The 22,808-nt window shown below is 44.4% G+C and overlaps 1 protein-coding gene across 6 annotated transcripts in view; it reads right to left on the bottom strand.

The window, feature by feature from the left end:
• The window catches only part of RGS6 (regulator of G protein signaling 6), a 565,374-nt gene that overhangs the window by 326,777 nt on the left and 215,789 nt on the right, over nt 1-22,808 (bottom strand). The gene's annotated exons all lie outside the window — the stretch shown is intronic.

Genomic DNA, 22,808 nt, shown 5'->3' with positions numbered 1-22,808 from the left:
GGAATGACCACGAGTCTTAGGCAAGCACATCAACTCCAGAGCAGAGGAACTTGACTAAGAGGCCAGCTCCTGAAGCCAGATGACTTGGGTTGGAATCCTAGGAGACGCTGGGCAGGTTACTTAACTTCCCTGCGCCTGTTTCCTTCTCGGCAAAAGGGTACAATAATGGTACCCATCTCGTGGAGTTGTTGGGAGGATGAAATGCAAAAAGGCACATAAAGCACTTGTTAATAATTCAGATTTCAATATGAAAGGTCAGGCTAATTGAACTCGCATCTTATGATTGCTAGTGTTTCCTCTCCTCCACCATTAAGGATAGTAACAGGAAAGTCAAGATGTGCTGCTATCAGGCTGTAAAGTCTTGCAACACAAACCAGAGGACATGGGTGTCCTTCTCCTGCTTCAGGCTTTCTTTTGAGGTGCCTGGGTGGCTCAGTTGGGTAAGCATCCGACTTCGGTTCTGTGACAGTGCAGAACCTGCTTGACATTCTCTCCCCTTCCTCTCTCTGCCCCTCCCTGACTTGCACTTCCTCTCTCACACAACAGAAATAAACTTAAAAAAAAAAAGACAGCTTTCTCTTAAAAAAAAAAAGAAAAAAAACCCTCAGCACATATAACCCCAAGATATTTTAGGGGAGAAGTGACGGAAAGCTAAAATTTGGTAAAACCTCCATCACAGTGGCACCTAATCTCTTCAACACCTTGATGGATCCCTGTGTATGGAAACATTTGTCTATTGCTAGGATAGCCCAAGTGCGAAAAGCTTCAAAGAATCTTCTTTTCTCTACCACTAAGCTCGCAGTTCTTGCATATTACACTTTTCTGCCGGAGTTTTTGCAGTAAATGGAAGTGGTCATTCCTCTCTACAAGGATGGGCTGGAAAAGAAGAGAAGCCAAAGCGATTTGTGTATTCATGTGTGCACGTGCATGCTTGTGCATGTGTGCATGCACGTGTGCACATGTCCTTTAAAGCAGCTTCTTTTTGCTTTTCCTTGTAGCATGTGTGTGTGTGTGTGTGTGTGTGTGTGTGTGTGTGTGTGTGGCAGCGTGTATACATGCATACATGTATATAAGTGCAAGCGTGTGTATATGTGTTTAATGAAAATGATGAGATTTGGATGTGCTGGTTCTTTGATAATTTAGTATGTAATAATGTAAGCCAATAAGAAAATACTGCCTTGATTTCTTCATTTAAAATGTATAAAGATAGGTAATTCTGATGAAGGTTTTAAAATAGTGTCTCTGCCTAATCCAACACAGACGGCTACTCAAATATACTCAGATACACACATACACATCCAATAAACTCATCCATCTTGGGAATACCTTGCGTCTCCAGATCTATAGGGGACAAAAAAAAAAATCAGTAAATCTCTTATTAATGCTTTACAAGCTGGTTTTTGAAGGCTGTCCTATACCTATTATAGATAGATAGAACAGATTATTTTTATACTAAATATAATTTATTGTCAGATTGGTTTCCATACAACACCCAGTGCTCATCCCAACGGGTGCCCTCCTATAACAGATTATTTTTGATTGGATTATTCTCTATACCAAGAATGAATGAACATATTCATATACATATTATTGTATTCCTTATGATAATAAAGACATAACCTATTTTAACTTGTATAATTAAGCTATAGAAATCAACGTTGGCCTAAGGATATTAAAGAGAGTCCAGTGAAAAAAGATAACAGAGTTAAGAGAAATGAAAATTTATGTTCTTGCCTCTGAATCTTCCTATAATTTGGCTTCCATGGGGATTTTGTAAATGAGTGACCTCCTCATCCATTATGGAAACAGAGACAATTTTCACCCCTTTGGGGCTACTAGGAAGTTAAGGAGGCAGCTGAAAAAATAAAAGGATAGAAAGATGGGGGGAAAGAGGGAACTTTACAAGATATATATAGGGCAAATGCGAATTTGCCAGTGTTTTGTAATTTTGGTGATTTCTAAAAAACTATCCACAAGGTTTCACTAATATCACTTATAAGGTCTACTTTAGTCTTTATTAAATAATTTGGACAATGGAGGTATATAATGAGACCATTCTGGCAGGCAGAGAGTATTCGTAAGAAGGGAATACATTACAGGTACACAGTTCTTCAAATACTTTGTGAATATATTAGCCAGAGAAGGCTAGCCCCAAATCTCAGTGACTTACTACTAATAAACTTTTATTTCTATCACGTGGACCATCTAAGGTCACTATTCCTAGGGGAGGCTCTCCTGGGTGGCTCTCCTCTCAGCCACCAGAAGGGACCCAGGCTCCCTAGGGCAGTGTTTCTCAAATGTGCATGTGTATAGGTATCGCCTGAAAAGTGTTAAAATGCACATTCTGAATCTCTCCCCTGGATACTCCGCATCCACAGGCAGAGGAAGAAAAGAATAAAGAGTAAATGACAATGTGGGCAGGAATACATCACCCCAGCCAACATCTCTGAGCCAGTCTGAGTCATTCGGCCACACCTCATTGCAAGGGAGGCCAGGTAATATAATCCAGCTATGTGTTCAGGAGGAAAAACAGTTTTATTAAGAGCTAGCCACCCTCTACTCCAATAAGAAATAAAGCAACGAGCTGAAGAGATTTCAAACATCTAAATTATTAATACTTCCTCCTTATAAACGCAAGTCAGATGTCAAAAGGCACAAGCCCCCTAAATAAGCCATTGTTTCTGTTGAAACCCTAAACCCATAGTCTAAAGCGTTCATTGTAAATTCTTAAAGCTGTCGCAAAGCAATATACCATAAACTTGAATTTCTTATGTAAGTCATCAAGGACTGTCTACAGTTTTCTTTCTCTGGAGATTGGAGAAGCAAATCTTCTTCTTAGACAGTACCTGTATCCTAATTCCACAGTTTATGTTAACCCTTAACACACACAGCAAAATGTTTGCCTCTTGAATCCAAAAAGGCATTCCTGATCCTTCTGTCATCATTCTACTAGAAGAATCCATTCAGAAAGATAAATGTATTCCCCAAACTAAAAGGAGAAGGAGAGAGGAGGCTCTGTGCCTGCAGAAAAATTGTTCAGTGATTCGATTCTGTCTTATCCAAAGAATGACGGCATCTCAAAGATAATGGTCAAAACACAACAATTTTGCTTCCTGCGCCTGGTACGTGTGTGTTCAGAAGTGGTTGTGATGGGGAGGTGGGGGTGCAAAGGTGACCTTCTCACCTCAGTGAGCACAGGGGAGTGAGATTTAGAGGTCATTTAGCCAGGAGAGGGTGGAAAGGCATATTAATTATGAACATCACCTTAAAGCAAAACCACAAGGGGCCTCTGCCCAGGAGCCTATGATTTAGAGGGCTCTGTGGTGACTCTCCCTCCCCACAGGACAAGAAGCCCTAGGTACCAAGGGGATGTGCCCGAGCAGACCCGATTGCCTCCTACTAGACCAGCAGTGCCCGACAGAAACATTAGGGCAGCCACAAACGCGAGCTACCTACATATTTTCAAGTTGTTAGTAGTCACATTAGAAAGCAAAAAAGACACCAGTAAAACTAATTTTAATAATAGATTTTATTTAACCCAATATATCCAAAATATTATTATTTCAATATGTAGTCACTAATAAAAAATATTCACTTCACTTCTCATATCAGGTCTTCAAACTCCAGTGTGTGCTTCACGTTTATAGCACATGCCAAGGAGTGCTCAGTGGGCACAATGTGGCCACGCTGTCTCACAGCACAGTTCTAGAACATGCTGCCGGCAGGATCCCATGTCCACTCCCAGGGCCTGGGAAAGCCTCTGCTGAGCCCACACTCCAAGGTCTGAGGGGGACCAAAGAGCAGTAGTCTGAGGGGTGTGTGGGTGGAGCCTCGATGTAGAGGCTGGGTGGGCCCCCTGAATGTGTGTCCTGCACTTCAGAATGAGGGGTGTGGCAGGGATGGAGAAGGGAAGGAAGCAGGAGGCAGGATAGAAGCTGGCTCTCCCCACATCCCACCACACGGAGGCACAGGCCCCGAAAGTATCCAAAAGTTCAGGGGCGCCTGGGTGGCTCAGTCGGTCAAGTGTCTGACTTCTGCTCAGATCATGATTTCATGGTTCATGGATTCGAGCCCTGCATAGGGCTCTGTGCTGACAGCTCAGGGCCTGGAGCCTGTTTCAGATTCTGTGTCTCCCTCTCTCTCTGCCCTGCCCCCACTCACGCCCTGTCTCTGTCTCTCAAAAATGAATGAATGTTAAAAAAAAAAATAGTGGGTGATGGGCATTGAGGAGGGCACCTGTTGGGATGAGCACTGGGTGTTGTATGGAAACCAACTGGACAATAAATTTCATATAAAAAAAAAATAAAAAAATTAAACTAACTAAATAAACATCAAAATTAAAAAATAATAAAATAAAGTGTCCAAGAATTCTAAACTCAAACCTGGCCTACAGGTCTTTCTAAAAGCACAATTGTCAAGGTTGGAAGATAGAATACATTTATTTTGCTGCCTTGATTTTATATCCTTTAAATATTTAGCCATTTGGTATTTGCTCTTCTGCTGATATTTTGAACCAGTCTCATAATATTAAGGGAGAGGGAGCTGCTTTAAAAGCTGAAAAATCAGGAACAGTAGCAGCTTGAACTGGTAACAAAACCTGCCATCACCCAGGGCACAGGGAAAGAACCTCATTCTCCAATTTCAGAACAAGGTAGTAGATTACCTGGGATGATTTGTGAGGCTCCGAGAGCTCCCTATATGACGATGGACCTCTCTCCTATGTCCTGCACTTCCCCCGGTCAGAACTGGGCCTCTGTGCTTTCTTGTTTGCAATGGGCCCCAATAGATAAATGCATGAGGTTTCAGATGAGTCCGTGTCCTCAGGTTTAGGGCTAAAGATATTGCTGGACATGTTTATATCATGGAAAGAAACCACTGCAGTTCAAACTATGCCTCTGTTCCTTTGTTTTGTTCACTCCTATGTCCCCAGCAACTAGATCAGGACCTGGCATGTAGCAGGTGGTCTGTATATATATATTTTTAAAATAAATTGTCCTTTATATGAAAAGCTATAAATCACATGGACTGCTAGTCCCTCTGATAGAGCTTAGACCCTAGCATAGGAAATATTGGCTGCATTCTCTTTCTGTGCATTACAAATACTATATATTAGCTGTTATTATTAACTATTAATAAGAGCTAATAGCATGCGCTGACAGGTGTACCAATTATTGTTATTAAAATATGTCTTCAATGATTAGTAAATAGAATTACCCAGGAACCTCTAGCTCTACCACTCAGATCCCCTCCCCAAAATCCCCACCAGAAATCTCCCCACTATTCAGCAACTGATGGGTTAATGCCAGGCACAGCTAGTATCTTCCAGGCAGAGGTCCAATAGGGCCAGAGTCATTGATCAACCACCTCACTGTATAGGCTCCCACCCCTAGCTGGTTAGTATTAGCTACTGTGTTTTACATACTCTGACCCATTTCTCCTGGTGATGAAGTTTTAGTTTACCTACAATACAGAAACGGTCCTGCCTCATGCTGGCTATTAATTAAATTTCTAGAATAAGGATTCTTTTTACCACCAATATACCCTAAAGTTTTGTTAGTTATAATCACGGATGGGGTAAGGAATTAAAGCAAGAAGATCAAAGTTATCATCTGGCATACAGCGGATCTTCCTCTGGAGAGTACTGTTAATGCAGAAGTACAAACGATGTTAATATTCAGTGTGCAAATAGTGTAGAGGACAGAGTCTAGGATGGCCCCCAATGATCCCCACCTCTTAATATTCATGTGCCTGTGTAATCCCCTCCCCTTGAGTATAGGTAGGACTTGTGATTTGCTTCTAACCAATGGAATATGACAAAGGCGATGAGAATGTCATCCTTTTTTTTTTTTAATTTTTTTTTCAACGTTTTTTATTTATTTTGGGACAGAGAGAGACAGAGCATGAACGGGGGAGGGGCAGAGAGAGAGGGAGACACAGAATCGGAAACAGGCTCCAGGCTCCGAGCCATCAGCCCAGAGCCCGACGCGGGGCTCGAACTCTCGGACCGCGAGATCGTGACCTGGCTGAAGTCGGTCGCTTAACCGACTGCGCCACCCACGCGCCCCGAGAATGTCATCCTTCTATTACATTATGCAGAGCTCTAAGTCCCATCTTGCTGGAAGATTCTTTTCCTTGCTGGCTTTGATGAAGCAAACTTCCATGATGGGAAGGCCCGTTTGGCAAGGAACTGAGGGGGTCCCCTGGCCCACAGGCAACAGGGACCTGACAGACCTCAGTCCTACAGCCCTATGGGAGCAGAATCCTGTTAGCCCCTACGTAAATGAGCTTCCATATGGACCCTTCCTTAGTGGAATTTGCAGATAGAACCCCAGTCTTGGCAATGCCTCATGGGAGTTCCTAAAGCAGAAGACTCAGTTCAGCCAGGCCCAGATTCCTGGCCAACAGATTCTACCAGATCACAAACATGCGTTGTTTTAAGCACCTACATTTGTGGTAATTTATTACACAGAAATAGCTAGTTATACACATGTATTTGGTTGAAATGTACAAATACACAAGTATACACATATATACATGTATACATTATTTGCATACGAGTATAAAATTTTTAGATGGAATAAACTCTTAACAGGTGTTACCTGTTGAATCACGCTCAGATTCAGGGGAGAGAAGGAAGATTTTACTTTGCTTGTATAGCCTTTTGTACTACTGTAGTTTTGTTACTGTGATCTCGTTTTTATAAATTAAAAAAAAAAATCTAACTTAAAGGTACGCTAGATTTGAAACCATTTTGTTCCAAATGATATAATCCGTCTGAGAAAATATTTTTATTCTTAAAACTCCAATCTTGTATTTCTAACTAGGATAGGATTATTAAGTCAGTAAAACAGGAACCCACTAGTTCTGATGTGCTAGCTTTGCAAGAAAGGGACCATCAAAGGGCTAGCCTTGCTAACCACACAGGCAGGACCTCAGGTGCACAGGGGAAGGGGTGTGCCTTATTAGAGATCTCCAGCTGTGTTGGGGAGGGGGTGCTGTGGTTCACTTCTTGCTTTTTCAGAGGATGCTTGCAATTCCACTTGACCCCTCTGAGCTTCCCCTTAAGACAAGGAGCAGAAACGGGGTGCCCACAGAGCAAGTCTTAGACCAAGAGCATCTGTTAGCAGCCCACCTGGCTGGATGCCGAAAGCTGAGGACGGGGAGTGCAGGGTGGCACAGTGGGGTCCATTACTACCTTCTCTTTTTGGCCACTACCCCCAGTAAACAAACACTTTCCCTTAAAAACAAGCTCCCTTAAAAATATTCTCCCTTTGGGGCGCCTGGGTGGCTCCGTCAGTTAAGCGCCTGACTTCGGCTCACGTCATGATCTAGTGGTTTGTGAGTTTGAGCCCCATGTCAGACTCTGTGCCCACAGCTCAGAGCCTGGAGCCTGCTTCGGATTCTGTGTCTCCCTCTCTCTCTGCTCCTTCCCCACTCACGTTGTCTCTCTCTTTCCAAAATAAATAAACATTAAACAAGTACTTATTTTTTTTAATTTTTAAAAATGTTTTATTTATTTATTTTTTTTTTTGAGAGAGAGACAGAGTGAGAGTGGGGGGAGGGACAGAGAGAGAGGGAGACGCAGATTTTGAAGCAGGCTCCAGGCTCTAAGACGTCAGCACAGAGCCTGACACGGGGCTCAAACTCACGGACCGTGAGATCATGACCTGAGCTGAAGTTGGACACTTAACTGAGCCACCCAGGCGTCCCTAGACAAATATTTAAAAAATATCTCCCCTTAAAAATGACTTGTCCGTTTGAAATGTGCTAGTGAACTGGTAAGGAGTGAAAATAAATTACTGAATCTAAAGCAGTGCCCAACATTTAAAACAACATCTAGCAAAAACATACACGCAAGGATTTGATGAAAGGAATGGATAATGATTAAATTAGTCCAGCTACCAGCCCTCAAAAATCACCACCAAAGGGGCTTCCCCCAGAGCAGATCAGTCAGTTAAGCATAGGACTCTTGATTTCGGCTCAGGCCACGATCTTACAGTTCATGAGTTCAAGCCCTATGTCAGGCTCTGTGCTAAACAGCAGGGAGCCGGCTTGGGATCCTCTCTCTCCCTGCCCCTACTCACTCATGCTTTCCCTCTAAATAAACAAACAAACAAACAAACAAACAAACTTTAAAAAAGCACGACAAAAATTAGGTAGAGAGAACATTCACAATAAATTAAGAATGTCTGAGAAGGAAGAAAATAGAACTGTGGAGTCTGGGGTGTGACTAGTGCCCTCCAACAACTGTGTTCTATCTGCTGAAATCAATAGGTCTATAAGAAGTACATTTTTCCCTTATAGCTTTTCAGATCATGAAATAGAACCCCTTCTACCGATCGTTTTTCACCTCAAGGCTTAAGAATGGCTCCCATGCTTCCTTACTTCGGTTTCTCAAACTTCCCTCCATCTTTGGTCCATTTCTGAGACCTATCACAGACAGGCTCCAATAAGACACCCAGTGTCACCATATCGTGAGATCTTCCCCACCCTGAAAATTTCTGAATTGGTGTGAAGCAGTATAATCCCCTATTCCCTATTCTCTTGCACTGAAAATTTGCTCGTCTGTATTCAGGATTACCAGAGGGAAAATAGGTACGTCGAGAAAGAGGCTTGCAAACATCCACTTACGTACATGTCTTTGAAAGTAAGAAATATAGTAAAAGAAACACAGAATTACAACAGAAGGGCTGAGTCTGAAGGCAGGAAGGTAATGCAAGTAGCAGAGAAGAGGAGCTTCTCTAACCAGTAAAAAAACCATCAAGGTATGGTGGGGTCTGTCTCTTTGTCTGTCTCTGTCTGTCTGTCTCTGTGTGCCCCTCTCTCTCTCCCTCTCTGTCTCAAAAGTGGGGATAGAAGGAGGGGTGGTTTGAAGGGACTGGCTTAGGGAAGGCAAATTTTCAAACATTCAGATTAGGATCTCTTAGAGTATGTTCCCTATGGAGATTGGACAAATTCAGTAATACAGAGAGTTCATAAAAAAGGGGTTGTCTAGAATGTGCGACAAATCTATATCCGTGCATTATTACACTCAGCATAGCAGGAATCTCCTGAAAGGGTTTTAACTTCCAAAATAACAGCATGTCAACAGAGAACGGGCCCTTTGTGGATTAGCGCTGGGGAACACATAAGGCACAGGCACCGTGCAGAATGATTCTGAGCAACAGCCTCACCAGGAAGAGCCAGTCCTGGCGGCTGGCTGCCTGGTCTCCGCACACTCATGGCACATCCCAACACAGTTGCTCTTTTCAGCGGTATTTTCAGAAAACGCAGGGCTGGCATTTGTAAACATGTTGCTTGGGTGGAAAGATGCCCATGCACAGAGCAAGCTGTAAAAATCCGTGCGGTACGTTTTGCCAGACCACAACAAATAAAAGCAGGGCCCCCGAGGAAACCCAGCGACACGGTTTTAAATTCCGAGCTAAGAGAAAGCTATCAGATATAAGACATGACGTCCTGCAGCTGGGGCGGTGGGGACCACACTGCTCGTGACAGGTGAGGCCGGATTAAAGACACTGCTTCTGTGTGCCATCCTTCCTCTTGATGATGCAGCCACTGGACAGCTTTATTCCTCCATCACACTCTATTCCTTGCACATAAATCCACCTGCTGGGTCCATGTGCCCCAGAGAGTCTTCCTTACATCCCCAGGCTGAAGCTTGTACGCGTGATGTTTCCTTGCCTGGGTCTGACTCGTGTTCCAGGCTTGGTGAACAACCCAGCGTGAGCCCTGCCTTCTCCGCTTTTCTATCCCTGGTGTGGCTCTTGGCTTCTCGTTGGAACTCGTGAAGCAGTCGTCAAGCAACCGCGGAAGCAGCGCCCCTTAGACAGAAGAGGTGGACCTGTAACGCACCCCCCACCTTCCTGGTCCCACCCAGCCCCGTGGTGGCTGGTGCCGTGTCACCTTCAGAGGTCTGCAAACTGACCCTGGATTTGTGAGCAGAAAATAACTGACAGCAGTCACAGTCAAATACCACCTGGTCAGGCCTGTTGAAAAATATCAGAGACATGCTACCTGTGCTCAAATTGTAGAATAAAACACAGTTATAAATTTGAGTGCCATTATTTATTCAAAATGCAGCTGGGCTACTCAACAGTTACCACCATTCCTCTCAAGATGGACTATAAAACGGAAGGCAGGGAAGGGAAAGGGAGAGGAGGGGAAGCAGGATGAAGAGGGGAGGGTTAGGGCATGAAAGTTCCCAACGCTGACAAAAGAACACTGAGCACATAGCTGCACCACACGCTTCACAGTGATGAGCTACTCGCTCAGGCTTCCGGAGGTTCGCTCTCCTCATCTCTAAGATGGAAAAGGCTTGTGTTGAGGATTGGATAAGATGATCCACCTGAGATGTGTGGCACAGAGATGCTCTCCAACCCTGTATTCAGGTCTTCCCCCTGCCAGTCCCCCCCACCCCAGCCCCCCAGTGGCTGGCCAGGCAGAGGCTGCTATGCGCATCAGAGAGCAGCCCAATGAAATATTCCATCTGAGCTGTACCCGATACACAGAACAAAACAAACAACCTGCAGATCAAACACTTCATTTTCTTTTTACTTCCGCAGAGTAGCACAGCTCTGAACCCCTGCGCCTGGAAGGCAGATAACCAGATACCCCCTTCCCCCTCCTGTCTCGTGGGTTCTCTTTTACTCTCTTTTTTTTTTTAATTTTTTTTAACACTTGTTTATTTTTTGAGAGACAGAGCATGAGCAGGGGAGGGGCAGAGAGAGAGGGAGACACAGAATCCGAAGCAGGCTCCAGGCTCTAAGCTGTCAGCACAGAGCCCGACGCGGGGCTTGAACTCATGAGCCGTGAGATCGTGACCTGAGCTGAAGTCAGACGCTCAGCCAACTAAGCCACCCAGGCGCCCCTCTCTTTTACTCTCTTAAGAAAATCCTTTTACATAAAAGAGTACAAAATACTACAAACTAAAAGGCAGGCTGTAGACAGGGAGGGTCGGCAGACCCTGGGAGAGCATGGATTTGTCAATCATTTTTTTTTTCTTTCCTAAAACCTTCTTAGATGACGAACCACCTGCACATGGGATGTTTTCATCTTCTTGACCTCCTCCTTCTCCCACCTTCCTCCTGCCATCACCCCTGGGAAAAGGTGAAGAATCCCTGTTTCCAAGGACACTTGAACAGACACATTCTCTCCCTATCCTCAAAGCTTCTACAACTGCAGAACCCGAGCGTCTGGGGCCTGGCTTTCTCCCAAGATCTCCAATTTTCTAGGCGTTACTATGAATGCATGTATTGATCATGGTCTGAAGCAAACACTCACTAATCTCACTTTCTTGTAGGAGTCCAGTGCCCTCCTCACAGTGTCTGTCACCTGTTGGCTTTGATCTGCTAGTCCCACGGAGTGTCATTTTTACATTTCCCCTCCTGGGTGAAGCTCTTCTGCCCCCATACTGTTTCTAATATGGAAACCATGAGAGTTTTAATTTCCCAGAGACAAGTTCTAGTCTGCATCGCAGTCTTCTATGAAGGTTTGGGGGAGTGCGATGGGGGGAAGTTGCACACTAGCCAAGTCCCACAGTCCCAGCTGCTCCGGCTCCTGGCTTGGTGACCATCTCCTGGCTGGGCTGAACCCTTCAGGAACCCCCGCTCCAGACCCTCATTTCTCATCACGCCTCACTCCCTCTTCTCTCTGCTTCCCACAACTCATAAGCTTCCCCTGATTGCACCTTGCAGAGTAATTCTGCAGCACGTCTACTCACAAGCGTCCTGCTAGACAACTCAATGGAAACAGAGGCAGGCGAGCCTCCACCACGTTTGCATTCTGAAAAGACCATCGCAGGTATTTTCATCCATAAAGAGTTGAAATAAACTCAACCCTTCCCTCGCATGGGAAATAGAAGGGCAATCGTTTCTTTTTTTCCACATAGATGGGTTCGCCCCGCCCCGCCTTTCTACTATATTAATTAGGCTTTTCATGCTAGTCAATGTAAATTAACAATGCCAAGTGCATACAAGTGCCAATTATGGACAATATCATGAAGTTTTGATTCCTGAAATCTTGATAAAGAATTCACATCACTCAAATGTTCAAAGCAGCATTCTGCTCTGCTATGAATCTTGCCTTTGACTATATTATAAAAACACAGTGGGATACATGAGAGAAAGAACAAAAGAAATGAAATTACTTGAAGTCAAATACCCTGGCTAGAATCTTTCCCTTCCCATGGGTTTCCCATAGAACTTAAGGAACAAGAGGAAAACAAAGAAAACACAAGCACCATAATACAGTATAAGAAAGGACTCACATTTAGTTTTTCCCAATCACTATCTGGCATGCTAGTTCATAGATATGGTCAAATGGTTTAATTCAAGCAAGGCTGTCCATAAACAAAATTCTACAACAAAGGCATCATTACTCGGCACTCCTGTAGTTTTGCTAATTGTTGAGGTTGGAGGAGAAGGACCCAGAATGATGTCCAGAAACTTCGTGGGCATAGAATATTTCACTAGTGACTTCACCACGGGGTCTATTTTGAGACCCCTAACTCATGGCACCCGTGTGGGAGACCCCACTTGGTCTCCTCCAAGACCGGCTCTGGGGTCAGAACTGAGACATTCGAGCAAATCTGGGCACACAGAATGACACCAGGGATATGTATGCACAAAGGTCAGGCCACGTGAGGACATAGTGAGAAGGCAGTCATCTGTGAGCCAAGGAGAGAGGCTGAAAAACTCATAGATTCTTTCATAGTCCACTGTGATATAATAATTCCATGAAATAAGAAAAGGTCTGTGTCCATTCCCATCAGCCTGTGGAGGCTGGAAGTCCAAGGTCAAAGTGTGGGCAGCTTTGGTTTCTTTTGAAGCCAAGGCCTCCCCTTGGCTTACAGTTAGCTCCCTTCTCACTGTGTCTTCACGTGGCCTTGTCTTTGTGGGTACACAACCCTGGTGCCATTACATGTGCCCAAATTTCTTCTTCTTATAAGGATACCAGTCAGATTGGATTAGGGCCTGCCCTGACTTACTCACCTCTTTAAAGGCCCTATCTCCAAGTACAGTCACATTCTGGGGTATTAGGGGGTTAGGGCTTCAACATGTGAATTTGGAAGGGAACACAAATCAGCCCATCATAGTAGTCAAGGTCAGTAATTTACTAACAGAATGGAGTGTTTCTCTGCCTAACACCACCTCTGTCCATTCCTACCACATGCAATTCAATAAGAGGAATCATTTGTGAAACAAATGGCAGCCCAGCCCTAGGGTATCTGATCACTCCTTTATGTATTTATTAGCTTCTGAATTTACAGGCTGCTTTGATGATGAGGGGAAAAATAAATAGCTATAATTCTGCCTTTATCAAAGCACACTGGGTTTGTTAAAATAACTTCCATGTTTGCACCTGAATTCAATGGGCTTCAAGGCACAATATAGGCATTTCCAGTTGCCCAGGGAGGCAGCTTAGTTACATCTAAGCTTTGGACGACATTTACCATTTACTGAACATCTGCTATTTCCCAGGCATTACTGAGCTCTCTGGTGCAAAGTTAAATACCTCTTAGTGTTCACCCATGAGTTGGCGCATAGCCTAACGGGTAAAAGACACATGCGTAAATAACTACAATGTAATAAAAAGTAATTTTATAAAACAGTTTAAATGGATTAAAAAAAATTTAAGTCAGCCAGATTGGTCAATTTCACAGACATCTGCCAAGTTCCAAGTTGGGAATACACAGACATGTCAACGGTGCCCTCTGCCAACCCTGCTTCATCACTAAGAGACTAGCGACTTCTCCCCATTAATTTTTGGTGTCCATGCTTGGGGACGAAATAAGGACAGTGGTGACGAGCACACTTTGGAGAATAGGGAGGAACTTACTTCAGCTCAACGTGCCAAGTATACCAGTGGGAGTTCTGGAAAAAAAAAAATCCCAGGCTCTACGTTGAGCACTGGAATCATAAAATGCACACATGGGGGTCACCTGGCCGAGCCAGCATAGGACTGGGAAATCTGAGTCAGCTGAATGCTACAAATCTGATGGAGGAGATCATCACATGCAAAGATTGCCTTTAGCAGCAACAGCCAGAAAGGGTTCAAAGTATGACCACCTGGACAGTGTCGGAACCGGTGAAGCACTGACCAAGAGGCAAAGTTCTCTGAAATCTTTCTCACCCGATATTTGCTCCTTCCATCACTTTTCTCCTCAGAATGCCTCTCTCCTAGGAGATTACACCCTTGCTCCGCCCTGAGGTCATCCTGCAGGAGCCCACACTCTGGCCTCACCTTCCCGGGGAAAAGCTCGTCATTTTGGAGTTCTATTTCTTTTCCAAAAGGCATCATCAATAATGAGGTGGAATTTGGGAACACTGCCACATGCCCTGGAATGGCTCTCGTGATATCTTACAGCCTCAGTCTCTTTATCTGTGAAGTGGGACTAATTACTCTCACTCCACAGGGTTGTTTCAAGAGCGAAGAGAAAACACACAGGGATGTGCTTCATAATTCATAAAACATTGTAAGAACAACAATAATCATACTATCAGCTAACTTTGATTGAAAGCTGACTATAGACAAGCCCCTTTATATGTATTAGTTCATTTATCTTCTAAACAACCATTGACCCAGGTGCTACTATTATGCCCATTGCTCAGATGAAGACAAAAATCACAGGGAGAATAGTAATTTGCTTAAGGTCGCACAGAGAAAAAGGCAGAGCTGGGATTCAAACCCAGGCAGACTAGCTCCAGAGCCCTTACTATGTCCCACAGTGTCATAGTATGGATAGTCTACATATTCTGTACTGTATCACACAGCTTAGACTCCCTACCTAGTGCTCACACATTAGCACTTGTTCATAATTTGGGAAACAAATTTGTCAGGTAGTTAATTGACCGCTATTATTACTCTTACGCAAAAGGAGTATATGCGTATGAAAATTATCTTAGCAAACTTCTTTATTAAACTTAACGATTGGGGAAAAAGACACCAAGAGAGGATGAACATAATTTGGGGCAGATGGTAGGTTGAGTAGGGGGAGTTGTTGGGTCTTTAAATACCCCTTAAAATAGCCTGTAATTACCTAAGCATAAGACCCTAAAAGAGAAGCCTCCAAGAAGATTGGTTTTTATAGGCTGAGTTGCGTGCCTCCAAAATTAATATGTTGAAGTCCTAACCACCAGAGCCTTGACATGTGACCATATCTGGAGATAAGGTCTTTATAGAGGTAATTAAATTAAAATGAGGTCATTAGGATGGACCTTACTCCAATAGGAATGATGTCCTTGTAAGAAGAGGAAATTTGGACACAGAAACACATGGAGGGAAGACGATGAAAAGACAGCCATCCACAAGCCAAGGAGAAAGACCTGGAACAGACCATCCCCTCATGGTCCTTGGAAGAAACCAACATTGCCAGTGCCTTGATCTTGGACTTCTAGCTTCCATTTCCTCTTTGCAACAAGCCAGCAGTTAAATATCATTATCTCCTACCTACACATGACAGCCTAGTGTACATTCCTCAAGTTTTCTTTCAGCGTGTTGCCCACCTGTCCACACACATCCAGTAGCTCCCCACTGTCTCAAGGAAAAAGGTCCAATTCCTTCCCAGCAGTCCTGAAAATGTCTGTCATTTGTGAGCCACCGCTCAGAAAACATACTCTTGCAGAAGCACACAGCCACAGCATGGTGGGAAGAGAAAGCTGGGACTCACCTCCCAGAACAGGGAGGATGCTCTACACCTATGCATACCACCTGTGCTGCTAGGGGACAAGAAGCCAGACTGTCTACATGAGAGACTTTCCCCAGTTTCGAGTGAGTAACAGATACACATGCCTGGGAATCGAAAGATTCTTAGACTTCTAGTGCTGCAAAGCCTGAGCTACATACCCGTTTCCAGTGGCCAGATAGCCAGCTTCCCCACATAGAATCCTTTGCTTCCAGCTGCTAGGAGTCCACTTGAGGGTGAATATTGAATGCCTTAGTACAGTGCTTAGTTCATTTGCATTTTTGTTCCTACCTATGCAGTGCTCAAACGATCCTTTCTCCTAAGGAATCCAGAGAGATCTTTAGACACATTACCTAATTCACCACTTCCCAATGAGAGCTGAAGGGCGTCATCCACGTGGTTTGGGAGATGAAATGACTTCCACAAGAAGACACAGCAAAGAATATCTTCACCTTTCCAGCCAGTCCTACTGACTGCCCTGATAATTACAACAGACTCAGAGCCAGCCTTTCTATCCAGACCTCCCTGTTCCATGTCCATCAGTCTCTGATTGCCTCTGTCTTGGTTGACATAAGACCTCCAGCCTTTGTTTTCCTACAGGCTCAGCCTTGAGCCTGGAGATAAATGAGGAACCCCATCACCCAGCCAGCAAGCGGGCTGCATGGTCAGCCTTGCTGTCCCTGCAAGTGGCAAGCCCGATGTGAACATGACAATCAGGTTGCAGCCTTTTCTTTTAACTATAGCTTCTGGACACAGCCCAGACTGCTGGCCCTTTGTCTGATTCCTTATTTGACCTCTTCCTGCTGGAACTGTAGATCCCATCTTATTTGCTAGGGAACTGTCAATCTGCTCAGTCCCTGCCATCAATCTAGTCCTTCTCGGCCATGTCCTGGCCCTGCGTACTCATCAACCTAATGAATAAACATTCCTGCTGAAACTCCTGCTATCACCAAATTAGATCTTGAGGGTCAAATGCGGTCACATGTCCCAACTGTTTCTAACCCCTCTTGGCCACCACCATTTGGATCTCCTTTGTTGAGGCACAGTCCCCTCGGGCACTGGTTCACAATCCTGCCTGCAAACTGGGATTAATCGTGGGGATTATAAGATTCCTGAAGCCCAGGCTGCATCCTAGACCAATTACATCAGAACTTCTAGGAGTGGGATCCAGGCATCAGAATTTTTTTTAAGTTTGTTTTTACTTATTTTGAGAGAGAAAGAGAGAGAGAGAGAGAGAGAGAGAGCGCGCGCAAGCAGGGGAGGGCAGAGAGAGAGAGGGAGACAGAATCCCAAGCAGGCTCAGCACTATCAGCACAGAACCCGATGCCCGGCTCGATCTCACAAACTGTGAGATCATGACCTGAACTGAAATCAAGAATTGGACGATTAACCAACTGAGCCACCTGGGCGCCCCAAGCATCAGAATCTTTTTAAAGGTCCCAGGTGATTCTGATGTGCAGTCAAGTCTGAGAACAACTATTCTCACTCCTTCCCTGGTTGAACGTCATCTCTTCACTGGCATAGAGCGGAGGTCCCGGCATAACAAAGGGCTGCACCTAGATAGGTAATGACAGCACCACAAAATAATGCCAAACCGAGAAAATGAAGATGAAGGGGTTCCCCAGCCACCTCGGTAGATGTGATGATTTGAATGGCTGATATTAAAAGGGGATATTGCCAATTGTTAGGCATTTGCTACTGCACCATAGAAAATGGGTCAGAGATTCATGTTACAGTGAAAAAAGGGCATGGAGTGAGTCATAATTGGTAACCAAAAAGCCTATTATAAACTTCAGTAATCCAAACCACTAATGATTAAGGTTGGAAACCACAGTAAACCTCCATCAGGGCCCAGCTCACTGCCATAGGTTTCACGACACCCTATGGATCGTCCTTTCTCCCAAAATGACACAATTGCACTCACTGAGTAACCACACACAATATTACTAATCAGCAACGTGGGTGGTTTGTTCTGGAAGGCATATCCTGGGTGGGAGGTTGAGTTAGCTGACCTTTAAGATCCTCTTTAGTGTAGGCAAGTCTTTGATTCCAGGTGACAAGCCCTGAGGGTTCTAGAGAATGGTAGGAAGGAAGTGACCTGTTGCTTGCCTGGGCCACTGCTGTGCTCTGCAGAGCTAAACCAAGCCAGGAGGAAAAGAACGTCCTAGTGTTCAGACAATGTCATAGGTTGGATTTGTCATTGCTGCAAGACCTGAGCTAACTGGAGACAATCATCCCAGCTCCAGAAAGCTGGGGGTGTGTCTCAAAGTGACAGCCAGGAGGGCTGTGTGGGTGAGTGGGGCCCCTGCACTCTGGAGGGAATAATTCGTTTCTCTGCCTTGTTTACCAGCTTCCCAGAAAGCCAACAATGAAGCCTACAGAGCAAACCATGTAGCACGAGAAATATTTACTCCACTCCGGATCACCTACACAGAGAGGGCCAAATTCTCTCAGAGTTTTTATTACTTCCCACTACCGAATGTTATATTGCCTCTTCTAGACTTGCAGAGCACGGGGGAGTGTTTTTCTTAGCATGCTGCTTGGTAACATGGCCATGCCCTTGTACCTCATCAAGGTCTCCTGTGACGACCAGCCTCACTGGGGAATGGCCACAAAGAAGGGATATGGAGCCTTCCCACTTACTAGGAAATGAGAGCAAACAACCTAACAGTGGGAGAGAGAGGCACTTGCAAACAAACAAACAAATAAATAAATAAATAGATAAAGTAGTCAGGAGGAATACTTAGTATCATTTATCTATTTAGAAAGGGAAAATTTGGCAACTTGAGTTAGCTGGGGCTAACAGGAAATTAATTAAAGATCATTTTTGTGAGGTTAGAGTGGGAGAGAGCCAAAGCATAAGAGACTCTTAAAAACTGAGAACAAACTGAGGGTTGATGGGGGGTGGGAGGGAGGGGAGGGTGGGTGATGGGCCTTGAGGAGGGCACCTTTTGGGATGAGCGCTGGGTGTTGTATGGAAACCAATTTGACAATAAATTTCATATATTGAAAAAAAATAAAAATAAAAAAAGATCATTTTTGTGTCTGTTGGCTGGAGCCTGATGTCAAGGCCAGTCAAACATCTGACCCCCATACAGCCTGGTTAGCACCATGCAGGGCGATCAAACTCTGTGACCATAAACCACTCCCCTTCCCCCCATCAAGGGGTCCTCCAATGTCTCGTTGATAACAAGAGGGATAGACTGCGAAGACAGCCGTCTGTGCTTCTCAAAAGTAAGTCAGTATTCATCCAAATATGGGCCCCAGTGGGAGCAAGGCAAACTGTCTTCCCTCCCACCACTGGCTTTACCCCGTTTTATGCGAGTGGCCCTCCTGATCGGTTGCTTTGAGCTCATGGTCTCCAGGGAGTGCCGGGATGGAAGGCTGAGTGGCCCTGTAACCCATCCTACACCAGAGGTTTCTAAACCAGGCTGCAAAAAGAACCCTCGGGGGCTGATTCAGGGGGACCATCTGAGCTTCAACAAGATGCAAGTCTTCTCAACAGAGTTCTACTGGCCGTGGGGGTCTGATGACTTTCTCCCTGTTTGGGACTGCCCTGCTCATTTCAGCACCTTTTACAGCTCTAGCTCCCTCCTCTAAAATGCCAGTAAGAGTTCCCCAGTCATTCAAGAAAATCACTATGCCCTGTTCCTTTCTGAAAGACCTGAGGAAAGGGTAACAACAATGTCCCTCACAGAGAATCCCTGAAGGGACATCCCTGCTCATATAGGTCTTATCTGTTTATGCTTTCTGCTAAGACTTCCTTCAAACAAGTGTTGATGGTTTACAAAATGGTTGTATGCTGGCCACTGCTCCACAGGAAGCCTGAAACCCCATCACAGAGCTGATTCCAGGTGGCCCCCGGCAGCTGCTCCAATATGGCAGCTGCTGTCATTGTTCCAGTGATTTGGAATGTACCGCCCTCAGAAATGAGCCAATGTCATCCCCAGACCATTCACAAGAAAGCTCCACTTAATACTGCATTGAAATTCATCTCCCTGTGACTTCCACCTGCTGGGCCTCAGTCTGACCTTGAAAGGCCACAGAGTATGAATTTGTTACCTCTTCCACATAGCTGCCCTATAAATATTTGAAGAAAGCTGCCTTATCTCTCCCAATTTAGCAAGCAGCCCGATTCAACTCTTCTTCTACAGTTTTATCATTTTTAGATCACTTACTGTGTCTCAGTCACTTTACTGATGTGATCTTTGATGATCACAAAACCCCATCAGGTAAGCTTCTTACCCCAAAGTGATGGAAGAGGCTAAGCAGTCAGCTTGACTCTACACAAGAGTAAAGGGCAGAGTCCATACTGACTTGATTTTGAGGCCACCCTCCTTTTACTACAAGCCTGCGGTTCCCACACCTGACTCCCAGAGTACCCTGGGAAGGCTTATTTTAAAAACAGAAACACATAGATTCTAAAAGATGTAATGAACCAGAACTAGACGATTCCGATAGAACTGATTCAGAGACCAGCATTTAAAAACTGCTGCCTCGTGTCATATTTAACCTCCTCAACTTCTGATTTCCCTTTCTAGGGGGACAGATTTTATTTTTTACAAATCAGCACGTGATTACAATGTGTTGTCCAAGTGTGTCTGGATCAGTACACTCCAGAATAGATTCGCTCCCTCTCTCACCCTGAGCTGCTGTGCCCAGCAGTGGGAACTGAGTTCACATCCCGCCACCCATGAGAGTGGGGAAAACCCCACCCAAACACACAGCCACCACCTATCTTGCCACTGCTGGAGATTCAACATGGCAACTCACCTCTGATTTCGTCCCTGGGGCTTCTTTTCCCCATGGTAGTCTTCGTGGAGCGCATCTCTTGAAGGCAATTAAAATTACACAGTGCCCTGATTTCAATCCTCCTGTAACCATGCAGAATATTTTCCACTTTTAAAAAAATTAAGTTTTAATTAAGTTTTTTTTTTCATCAAAACACCAGTCCTGCTGATAATGTCAGGAAGGTCTGAGAAAGTAATTGCGCGCACAATCTGTTTTTGACACACTTCATTCTCCATTGGGACATTTCTTCTGTCTCCTTTACTTCATTAAAAATCCCCCGTTGCCATAGGAAGGCTTACTTTCTTCCTTATTTACCATAATAGAGATAAAGAACCAGGTTCCCTCCTTCTGTACACAGCAGCAACCCCTCCTGCATGGAATGAACCCTGTTAGCCATCAGGTTACACAAGGGAGTGTTCATTCTATACTTCCCTTTGTTGTGACCATCCACCAGTGTAGATAACGTGCCAGCCCCAAGTTCTGTGAGCGCACTTTGGTGGAGCCCATGACCTATTCCTCTTACCCCTTCCCCAGTCTGATATATTTACCCATTATACTAAGGAAAGAAATATGCTAGACTCTGATTTTCTGAAGGTAGCAGTGATAAAAATGATACACAATTGTCAACAGACTCAAAATGGTTTCTGTTGTGCATCTGGAAAACCAACACCCATATTTTCTATGCCTGGCTTAAATTTCTTATATCACTTTCCTCGGGCTGCCGTTGCAAATTGCCACAAACTGGGCAGCTTAAGAAAAAAGAAAAAGAAAAAATGAAAATGCAAAAAAAAAACCCAAACCAAACAAAAACAAACAAAAAAACCACAAATAAAAAAATCGAAAAGTAAAAAGAACTTTAAAAAAAAGGAAAAAAAAGAAAAAAAACAAAACAAAACACACACACACACACACACACACACACACACACACACACACACACACCACAAACCAACCCAGAAATTTATTCTCTCAGTTCTGGAGGCCAGAAGTCTGAAATCAAGGTGTTCATAGGGGTTATGCCTCCTCCAGAGACCCAAGGGCAGAATCCTTCCTTGTCTCCTGTGGTTTTGGTGGTTCCTGGTAATTCTTGGTTTATAGATACATAACTCCTACTTCTGTCTCCATCTTCTCATGGCCTTCTTCCCTCTTGTCTGTGTGCTCTCCTTTTCATGTAGGGGCAGCAGTCATTGGATTTAGGGCCCACTAAAACCCATGATGATTTCACCACGAGGTCCTTAACTAATTTTATCCCAAAGATCCTATTTCCAAATAAGGTGACATCCTCAGGTTCTGAATGGAAATGAATTTGGAGAGACATTATTCAACCCACTACACCCATCCTGATCCAGGCCATTTGAGGTAGTCCAATAGTGACCTGGAGGGATTTGAAGCCACGACGAGGAACAGAAAGACCAAGATTCCCACAGTTAATCCACTAAAGGATAAAGGAGAAACACCTCCTAATGGGCCCCCCCTCCCCGGCATACTTTTTTTTTGACTCACATTTCCAACTGGCATTAGGGAAACCACAAAGCCCAAATAAAATGATTTGAAGATGTGAGCAGTTTAAATTTGGAGACACGGGCAGGATCCAAAATTTGTAGACCAGAACTAATTGGCATGAATCATTTTATCATCAAGTAGAATTATTCCTAATCTATGCCAGTCAGCCACTGAACTGTTACATCACCTTTTGATCTTTATTTAATAAACACAAACTTGTATTCTACTCTGACCATTTGTCTCAGGGTCCAACACAATGGGTTTGCAGAAATTTAGGCTCTACTATGATTTGGTCCCAAATTTTCTTTTAATCTGTATTTGCCACTACTCATGGCCCTTCATGAATTCTTGAATTTAGTCAGCAGCACTTCTATTGAGTACAATTTCTACTTTTTGCTTCAACCTGTTCCCTTCTTCTGGAATGCTTTTTGCTTTCTTCTCCTAACCTCTTACCCCATGTGTGGTTTTAAGACAGATTTACAAATTCTTCAGTACTCCTCCCCTCAAAAGGTAGACTAAGTTTTCTCCTCTGAAACATGGCCTGGCTTAGGGAGACACTTCCACTAAATAAAATGCAGTGGGAAGAGAAGTGATGCTGCATGACTTCCGAGGCTAGGTCATGGAAGATGATGGAACCTCTGCCTGACTCTTGCTCTACTCACATGACAGTCACCCTCAGGCAAGAATCCCAACAGCTGCATGGAAAAGTCATGTGTAGGTGTTTTGGCCACAGCCTCAGCTAAGGTTCCAGCCAACAGCTAGCATCAACTGCCATGCATAGAAGCGAGCCATCTGACGATTCCAGCCTTCTGCGTTCAGGCCACCCCCATTG

This window comes from Prionailurus bengalensis, chromosome B3 (assembly GCF_016509475.1).
Source record: "Prionailurus bengalensis isolate Pbe53 chromosome B3, Fcat_Pben_1.1_paternal_pri, whole genome shotgun sequence".
Classification (NCBI taxonomy): domain Eukaryota; kingdom Metazoa; phylum Chordata; class Mammalia; order Carnivora; family Felidae; genus Prionailurus; species Prionailurus bengalensis.
Note: the sequence above shows the minus strand (reverse complement) of the source record. Positions and strands in the feature narration are given on the sequence as shown.